Raw genomic sequence first — 10,367 nt, forward strand, 5'->3', positions numbered from 1 at the left:
TGCCTGTTACCCTGGGAGCTCACACGATGCTTACATCTTGTGACATTCACAGGTACCAAGGCTGTTCATGGCTCCTGCATGAGTGGATGGATGGCTCCTGGGTGACAAGGGCCACCCCTTGAAGAGATGGCTGATGAACCCACTCCGTTACCCAAGAACTGAGGCTGAAGAGAGATGCCACAGGCGTCATGCCTCCACAAGGGCAGTGGTGGAGAGGACCATCAGGCTGCTGAAGATGTGCTTCAGGTGCCTGGATCAATCAGGGGGAGCATTGCAGTGTCCTCCAGAGTGCGTCTCCCTCATAGTTGTTGCATGCAGCGGCCTGCACAACCTGGCACTGCCAAGGGGGGGCTCACTCACTGACATAAGAACATGAGAACATAAGAAATAGGAACAGGAGTAGATCATTCGGCCCCTCGAGCCTGCTCCAATATTCGATAAGGTCATGGCTGATCTTCTTATGTTTCGATTAGTAAACCTCCTCTGAGACGCCTCCAATGCATTTGCATCTTTTCTTAAATAATGAAACCAAAACTGCACACAATATTCAAGGTGCAGTCTTACCAATGCCCTGTATAACTGAAGCGTAACATCCTTACTTTTGTGTTCAATCCATCTCATAATAAAGGATAATATTCCATCAGCCTTCTTAATTATTTGCTGTGCCTGCATACTAACTTTTTGTGACTCATATAATAGTGCACCCAGATCCCTCTGCACCATAGAATTATGCAACCGTTCTCCATTTTTATCTTCCTGCCAAAGTGAACAACTTCACACTTTCCCACATTAAACTCCATTTGCCAGGTCTTTGCCCACTCACTCAACCTCTTCATGTCCTCTTCACAACATACTTTCCTACCTATCTTTGTGTCATCTGCAAAGTTAGCTACCATGGGCAGGATTTTCCACTCCTGCCTGCTGCTGGGATCATCCTGTCCTGCTGCAAGTCAATGGACTTCTAGCTGGGGCACTGCCTCGCCTGCAGCAGGTCCTGCCCGTGACAGGGCCGGAAAATCCTGGCCCATGTCTTCACTCCCCTCATCTAAGCCATTGTTGTAAATTGTAAAAAGTTCAAGCCCCAGTACAGAACCCTGCGGGACTCCACTCGTCACATCCTGCCAATCAGAAAAAGGCCCATTTATGCATACTCTCTGTTTTCTGCCAGCCAGCCAATCCTCTACCTATGCTGATATGTTATCCCCTACACCAAGCGCTTTTATTTTCTGTAATAACCTTTGATGTGACACCTTATCAAATGCCTTCTGGAAATCCAAGTTCAGCACATCTACAGGCTCCCCTTTATCTACTGTGAATGTTACTCCTTCAAAAAACTCCAATAAATTAGTTAAACATGATTTTCCTTTCACAAAACCTTGCTGACTCTTCCCCATTGCCTTGAGGTCTTCTAAGTGCCCAGCTATAACCTCCTTAATGATCGATTCTAGCAACTTCCCCACAACAGACTCCAAGCTAACTGGCCTATAGTTTCATGTATACTGCCTCCCTGCTTTCTTGAATTTGCTGCTTTTCTAATCTGATGGAACCTTTCCAGAATCTAGCTAATTTTGGAAAATTAATTCCAGTGCATCAACTACGTCATTAGACACCTCTTTTAAGACCCTAGGATGTAGTCCATCAGGACCCAGAGACTTGCCAGCCCACAGTTCCATCAATTTGCTCAGTATAATTTCCCTATTGATTTCAATTTCACCAAGTTCCTCCCTCTCTTCCATCCCCTGATTTGCACTGAAGGCTGAAGGCTGAGGAAAGCGAGGCAGCTCCACAGGCCAGGGAGGACAACTCAAGCGATGGCTCAGCGGAAGGGCCTGGGGAGGCGCAGGTTGAGGACCTGGAGACAGAGGACAGGAATGTTCATGGAGACAGAGACACCAGGGGTTTTTGATCCAGCGAACTTTCAGCTAGGCATCCAAGGCATCAATGCCTCATCAAGCCAATGGCACTGTTTCCTTTGCTTACAATCAATAAACGAGAATCCAACCCAGTATGTCAATACCACACAGCACCATACAGTTACAAACCTATATTGCACCTGGCACCTATGCATACCATCTAATCAACTCAGCCCATTTAATTCGAATAAATTTTATGTTACTCATGTGAATATACAAGGAACAATCAAAATAAAGAATGCAAAGAATGTCATCTGTGACACACCCTTGTTTTGTTCAAAGTGCCTTCAACTTACATCTGCAGATTCTGCATCTTGGTAACCACCCCTCGCTGTCAGTAACATTGGGGGCAACTTGCTGACTCTGCTGTCCCACATGACCTTGGCAGTAGTTCTTTGGCCGCAAGAGCATGAGCAGGGTCTGCCTGGGAGGGTGCGTCCAACTCCATGACTGGGCATTCTTCAGTCATCGTGGCATCATCAGATGCAGCGGCTACTGACAGAGGGGCGGAGGAGCTGGTGTCCTCATCCGGAGAGCCCAGAGAGGAGCCCACAGAGACGGCAGGCAGCTCATCCACCAGCGTGAAGTGCATTTGCACCTCCCTGCTTACCATTGATGGACGGGCACCCAGCAGGAGGCTAGGTATCTCATCCATCTCTCACACTGGCAGTGACCTCCTGAGGTCATTTACTGTATGGCCTATTTGCAGGTCCGAGTGCAACCCCAGGAACCCCTGAAGCTGCCTCTCCATGTGAGTCGCCATTCTCTCCATGGAGGAGGCTATGTGCTCAGTGTTAAGGGTCAACACAGAACTCAAGTTCCGCATGGACTCCTTCATGATGGAGGCCATGACATGCAACCCTAATGGATCTCTGCCAGATCTCTCCATGCATCCTGCTGGACATCCAGCATCTGCTGCCTGATGGACAACTCCCGAGGCTCATTATCTGCCTTGGACGTAGCATGGTCCTAGTCTCCAGCTGTGCTCACACTGTTGGCTCCCTGGGACCTCTCTACCTCTTCCAGCTCCTCATGCGAGTGTAATGGGCCCTCACCACTGTGCATTACCCATGGAGCTGAAGAGCTAATGCCCACCAGCATGTGAGTATCTGCACTGGTGCCTGGTTCAGAGAGCCGATGTGACGCTGGTGCAGGTGTGATGTCTTCCTCAGAGCGCAATGGGGGATCCTCAGGGTTGCTGGCGGCTCCTGCAGATGGCGCATCTGTGGGAGGAAGTCAAAAGATCAGTACATTCAATCATCAAAGTCACTACCCATGCTGGGTGGGCTGAGGAGACAGTGGAGACCTGCTGCATGGTGCCACCTGCACTGGAGCTTCAGTGGGCTCTCTGGCTACGACAGCTCAGTTTCTGATGAGAGGACACCTTTATGTTTCCAGTACCCACCGCATCTGTCACCTGCACTATTGCCTTCGTCCGGGATCCCTGCGACCGGAGGAGCGAGCTGGCCGGTGGCATTCCAGCTCCAGCGCATCGCTTTCATGCTTCATGAAGATGTGCAGATTTGGCACTCCTCCACCTATTCTGCAGTGCTCCGCAGCGTTATGACTATTCTTTTCTGACAGGGAAAAATAGAAAGCCTCATTCTTGCTCCGTCTCCCTGAAGGTCCTTTCCTGGTTCCCACCCCACCCCCCGCCGCACCCACCCGGGGATTAGGTGGGCTGTGTCACTGTGGCCCATCTCACCCGGCAATGCACTAAGGCCAGTCGTGCTAACATCTCAGCCTTGGCAGGGCAGACTTCAGTGCCAGTTGACATACACTTGAATGTTCCAAGCAACGGTCACCCAACTAAAGTTCTCTGCACAGATCCATGTCATCTCTGTGCTTACCCTTGCTGACCGCAGAAGATCATTGAACCTTTGCGGCATTGAAGCCACGTGTGGTGCACCATGTTGTGCCCACTGACCTGGTTGGTGCCCTCTGTCCAGGCTTTCTTGGTCAGGTTGGGGGGGGTCTTCTCTTGCCGTCCCTGGGCATTAAGATATACTGCCTGGCACTGACCTCCTCGGCCAGCACTCCCAGGCATTCATCTGAGAGTGCCCACCCGACTTGCCCTCTCGCTTTCCATGACCACCAGGTGCTGAGGCCATGACTGCACACCAGGACACTTCTTAGACAGCTTCAAAACAGCTCCCTCAGCCTCTCCCACAACTCCTGGCAGCCTTCAGGGAGCTGCCTCTTTTGTTTTTGAACATCCCGCCGGGTTCCCATTGGACCCGGCACCCAATGCATTCCCACCCCCGGCACACGGAAAACACATCTGGCCGTCGCATTTCACGCTAGACGGGCCTTAATTGGCCACCCAACGTAAGATCGCGTCCACAGCGAGGACTCGGCCCGGAGCAGATTTTACATCTGCTTCCGGCTGTGCCAACTTCAGGCGCAACCCAAGGGTAGAATTCAGGCCTATGTTACCAAAATAATCATATTTGCAGTGCGGGGCCTGTTGGGTTATATTGGTTTCAACCTGAAAATGTTCCACGAAATGAATCAGGTGGTTTGCAAATTCTTGAGGTCACAAAGGCTGGGAAATTTCTTGGGCCTTTGTGACAGTGAAGATTTCATTCTTCTTATGCTATTACTCTCAGCTGTTTCTCAGTTGGTGGAACTCTCATTCCAGAGTGAGAAGATTCTGAGATTATTTTTATTGAATGCAATGCCAGAGTTAGTGACTGAAATAAAAGCCACGTCAACTTTCAAAAATCAATAGATAAGCGGTGGAAAGAAAGGAAATTAAGGATATGGGAACAGGGTCTCATACATATAGGATTAGGACAACTGCTGATGTGAAAGTTAAACGTCACCAAAGACTACGTGAACTAAACATCCTGTTTCTGCATTGTAATTTCTCTGAAATCCTGTATGTTACCTGAGGTTGTTAAACCCATAATAAATATAGATATGTTAGCTCAGTAAAATTGCCAAGGATTTAACAAAAAGGCAGTGCTTTGAGCTTTCAAGAGAGTAAACTTCATGACCTCCCAATAAACATTGACATTATAAAAATGTTTGCTGTTTACAACTATTCCCAAAGTCCTTTATGTCATTATTGTAGCTATGACGTGGCACGCCATTCAATTACCAGGTGTGGCAAACTCGTACAGTTCAGTAACTCTGAAATGATTTCCTGCTGGAATGAGAGCCTACAATCTCAAAATCAAACAATCTCAAATTCCAGTCACTACTTGGCCTAGAGCAAGGGTGGCTACCATACCTGCACATCAGGACATTGTCCATGACCTCCACTTCATTTTTTTCATAAGGTAGCTCTTTAAAAAGAGTTTGAAGTGTGACTAATGATTCTAGATAACTTATTATGCAGCAGGATCACGTAGAATTAAAAAGTAAATCTTTGGTACCTCTTTTATTTCAAGGGAATGGACACCAAGAGGAACATTCACAATTATTTCTGATTCTTAGATGTAAAATTAACTTTACTTATTATCTTTAATGGAAAAATTATCCCACAATCTAAACTGTTAGGTCCTTGGAGAAGAAAAATAGCTTCCGTGCAGATCTAGGTGTGATGGATGGGGCCTCATCTGGCTGATCTAATTTAGTGTAGTGTTCTATGTCTGGGAAAGCCAAAGGCAAGCATGTTTTCAAGGCTGCTGAGTAAGGGAATAACCTAGGTGTTATAGTATATGAATCTCTGAAGTCTACAATCATTGCCACATCGCTACTGAGCAAATAGTGATGAGGTATATTGCCAGAATGATTAAGCACAAAGCAGAAATTGGTGGAAATACTCATCAGGTCAGGCATGAGGAGAGAGGAATAGAGGGAAAGGAACAAATTATCTTTGTATAAAATCTTGGCTAAACATAATTTAGAAAATCATGCCCAATTTTGGTCTCCTCACATGATAGGTGAGATAAAGACCCAAGAAAGATTCTGAAGAAGGGCATTCATTTGATATCTCATTTAAATCGACTGGGAAAGCTTTCATTTTTTTTGGTTTAGAAAACCATAGACTTTGAAGTTTAAATGGGGGTGCTTCACATAGCGAAAGGATCAGATTCAGACCACATGGATAAGCTATTAGACAGGTTAGGGAGGACCAGGGAGTTTAAATTACATAAGTGTAGCATTAGTTTAGATGTCAGTAGGTATTTCCTACAGAGAACTGTCAGCCTAACAAACAAGTTGCTAGCTCAGGATTAAGGCAAACATTCAAAATTTAACATGATTGCATAGAAGGCTGGTGAATATTGAGGGGTATTGATGGATATTGGATGTGGCTTCCAGTCACTTTGATGTCCCGGAACCTATCTGATCATCTTCGATGGTCAGAGAGAGATTTCCAAAATGTTCTTTCTAAATTAGGCGTATGGTTTTATTTTATTTTTTTACTTCTGAAAGGAAATTGTGTGGCTGGTTGGGGGAGCAGAAGGAGGGACTTAAGTTCCATAAAGTTACATCACAACTATATGGGGCAGTCTTGATGAATGAACTGATCTTTTCTTGTCCCCATTTTCGTATTTTCACATCTTCATACACTGGTGATATCAGATAAGGTGGAGGTGCTACCTGCAGTCCTGCAGTGGCTCCCTTCATGCCAAGAGGGGTGATGTTCAAGTTGGCCTAGAGCCATTTGATCAAGTAAGCCCACTGCTTACTGAGTATACAGCAATACACAGAGCATGATGTTTATCCAAGGCTCCTGACTGGCTTCTAGGTTAGTCCATAGTTGCATTCCTCACTTAAACTAATTGAGTTGCTCCAACAGCTGCTCTCCATTCCCAACATTTCCTCACCTATCCAAGTTTACTCATGTAACATCAGAGAAAATTCAGTTTCCTATGCATAGTGAGATTATATGGTCTCTAAGAGGAGGATAGTGGTTTGTAGTGAATTGTATTGCAGGATTTAATTGGGTTACTTTGCTGGCTTTATTCTGTTGGACTGAGATGGAAATCACGTGAAGTAAATTTAAGTTTGAAAAATTACATCACAAGCAATAAAGATGATATATAAATATCCACATTTAACCAATGTGAGATTTTTTTTCTTCTATTCTTTGATGAATGTGGGCATCACTGGCAAGGCCAGTATTTGTTGCCCATCCCTAATTGTCCTTGAGAAAGGCTGTGGAGGGCCAGAAGGTGATTTTCAATTTGTAAATTGCTAAACCCAAAAGTCTGATGCATGCTGGTGCACTGCTGTCGAGTTCAATGTCGGGAAAAATTAAGTGACTTTTTAGCATTGGAGAAATTTTTGCCATTGGGTATTTTGTACTGGATTGGGCACGGTACCTTTCAGTTCGCAGTTTGGTGTGCTGCCCCCTCTCTTCTTGCAAGGCAATAGCAGGCCTTATTTTGGCTGTCACTGACCCAATTTGGACATTCACCTTTGAGGATTGCATCACGGGGTTGTGACCCAGAAATGATCCGGGTGTCAGGCTGCTGATCCCAGGTTGAGAATCAAGCTCCTTGTGTCACCAAAAGAAAGGTGTTTCTTTTCTATTTTTGGGGAGCAGGAAGCAGGTTAGCGGTTTTGGACATAAGCCATTCACCAAGCTGCTTAGCAGATGTGAAACTCTCTTATTCATCATTATGGCCAGAATTTTACATCCTGCGGGCGGGTGCGTGCCCTCCCCAAATGGGCGTGAAATAGCATGAGATGATGTCCGGCGAACGTCCCAACGTCATCGCGTACTTGCGCGATATTTCACTCGGCGAGCGCACGCAGCAGATGGAAGTGTGCCCGCTGCCAATTAAGCAGGCAATTAAGCCCATTAACAATGCAATTAACAGCGATTCTAGGTAGCCTATACGGTTGGTGGACGGGCCATTCTCCCGGGTGGCATTCACATTTTTGCTCAAACCTCGATCCAGGGCGGAATGAAATATCCATGGGGAAATAAAATAAAAATAGATACCTGGGACTGATTTTTTTTATGAGGCATGCTTTCAGGTGCTTGATTGTGCTGCATGGACGTACTTTGAAGAATCTTTGTTGTGTCTTTTATTCTGTGGAGGTCTGCAGCTCCCTGGGGCAGCTGTCTGGCTTCAGGGAGCTCACTAGACGCGCTCACCCACACCCTCAGTTAGGTCGGCGTCCATCCTCTTCCTGCCCCACCCCAGCAACACTGAGAATTTCTCAGAGTATGTTTCATGCTAGCTGGCCGTTAATTGGCCAGCCAGCGTGAAATTGTGGTCAGGAGCTGATCGCGGCTGGAGACACGTTTCCTGTCCGCTTCAGGCCCGCCGATCGCACGCACCCAACGAACGAAAAATTCAGGCCTATGAATGCATCGTATTAAAGTTCTCTAAAATGGATCACCTTACTCAAGTTCTTTAGATTGGTACAATTGTTTTAATTTATTTGTTAACAGGATGTGGTTATCGCTGGCTAGGCCAGCATTTATTGCCCATCCCCAATTGCTCTTGAGAAGGTGGTAGTGAGCTGCCTTTTTGAGCCGCTGCAATCCATGTGGTGTAGGTACACCCACAGTGCTGTTAGGATGGGAGTTCCAGGATTTTGACCCAGCAACAGTGAAGGAACTGTGTCGATATTGTTCCAAATTGGGATGACGTGTGGCTTGGAGAGGAACCGGTGCTGTCCTCATGCATCTGCTGTCCTTGTCCTTCTAGGTAATAGAGGTTCCAGGTTTGGAAGGTGCTGTTGAAGGAGCCTTGGTGAGCTGCTGCAGTGCAATGTTTATAGAATACTTTTGCCTTTTTTAAGGAGAATGAGGGAAAGGTTTCACTATCTGACTTCATTGGAGAGTAAAACTGATATTCAATCTAATCCTGTTGCTGGGTTAAGTTAGAATTAACTCCATGGTCTTAAAGAAAATTAATTATGTGCAATGGCATTCAGTAATCACCCTAACAGCGACATTCAGCCATGAACTAGGCTTTCTTTTTCCCTGTGCCTGAACTTGAGTCTATTGATGTTTGAGGAGAAGGAGAAACCAGCTCTTAAGAAGGGAGACAAGAAAAACATCGATAAAGTGCAACAAAGGGCAGAAAGAACCGGAAAAAGTCAAGGAAGGAGAGTTACACCATCTACATTTACAAAAAGGTGATGTAATAGATTCACTCTCATACCGGCATTTCCTCCAAGGGCATGAGCATCTTTTATGAACGATATTTTCAAGAGCATGATGGGCGAGGTTTCCTAAGTTGCCCATTACAATTGTTGCACCATCAGCTCCCGGGAGATCCAGACCACTGTGTGCTTACTAAATCGGCTAAGCACACCATGTACACCAGCTCCAAGTAAAACTCCACAATACACTGCCTGAGAGTGTGATGGAGGCAGTTTCAAGTGTAGCTTTCAAAAGGGCATTGGATAACTATCTGGAGGAAAAATTTGCAGGGCTACAAGGAAAAGGCAGAGATGAGGGACTAGCTGAGTTGCTCTTGCAGAGAGCCGGCACAGACATGATGGGCCAAATGGCCTCCTTCTACGCTGCAACCATTCTATGATTCTTTTCTGTGATCTGCTTCTCCATCTTAGCATCATTGCTGTTCTCTGTAAAATCTTCCATTGGCAGCCGAATTGGTGTTGCCAATTGAGACAGGAAGCAACAGAAAACCAAGTAATTGCAAACCTTCTAAAGGTTATATTGTAATCAGCCAGCTGTAGAGTCTAAACAAATTTTCACTTTCTTTCAGTTCACAGATGGAACAAACCTGCCTGTAGACAACACCTCCTTTCATCAATAGATCTATTCATGACAGTACATACAATCAAGGGCTGACTGACTTACTTATGGCTTGGATAGGATCACTGACTGGGGAAAGAAGGCTTATGTTGTTATACACTGTTAAGGATAAGAAAGCTTGGTATCAGTTTAACTGCAAAAGCTCATCATTCCTTTTCTATTCATATCATTAGAGAAATTATTTTGCGATGTAGGAATGACATTTAAGTCCTTAATATTAAGTGACCCAATTATGACATTTTAGTTAATTTGTGAATACTTAGAATGTGTTAATTTGCCTCAAGTATTGCCCATCTATTTAAGCAATATGACTGCATTGCTTTTCACTATCATTCTGCATGCAGCTAAGTGGCAGGGTACATGCTTCTATTTTCTATTTCTTAAGTTTATATGCAGAGCCTGAAGCCTGACAGTTTAGCTGAGGGGACTGCTTTTCTGCTGTAGAGTGTATCATTTTATCATTTTTCCTAGTATATCTGGGACAGATCAATTAATGAGGTGTAAAAGAATAATGGTCAGACATTGTCCAGCCTTATGGAACCTTACCATCAGTGGTATAAACTAAAATCACAGGGCACAATGCATGCAATTTGGCTGAAAAATCATGTGTAGCACATACTTGAATTTCTAACATGCACTGCCATGCTGCTAGGAGTACAAAGTCAAAAAATTACCCCGAGTCTCAGCAATGTTGGCCGATTGATTATTTCAAGTTACGATTAAGGTAGGAGTTCCTTCATATGATTTCTTACAAAAGT

This window comes from Cetorhinus maximus, chromosome 2, assembly GCF_964194155.1.
Source record: "Cetorhinus maximus chromosome 2, sCetMax3.hap1.1, whole genome shotgun sequence".
Classification (NCBI taxonomy): domain Eukaryota; kingdom Metazoa; phylum Chordata; class Chondrichthyes; order Lamniformes; family Cetorhinidae; genus Cetorhinus; species Cetorhinus maximus.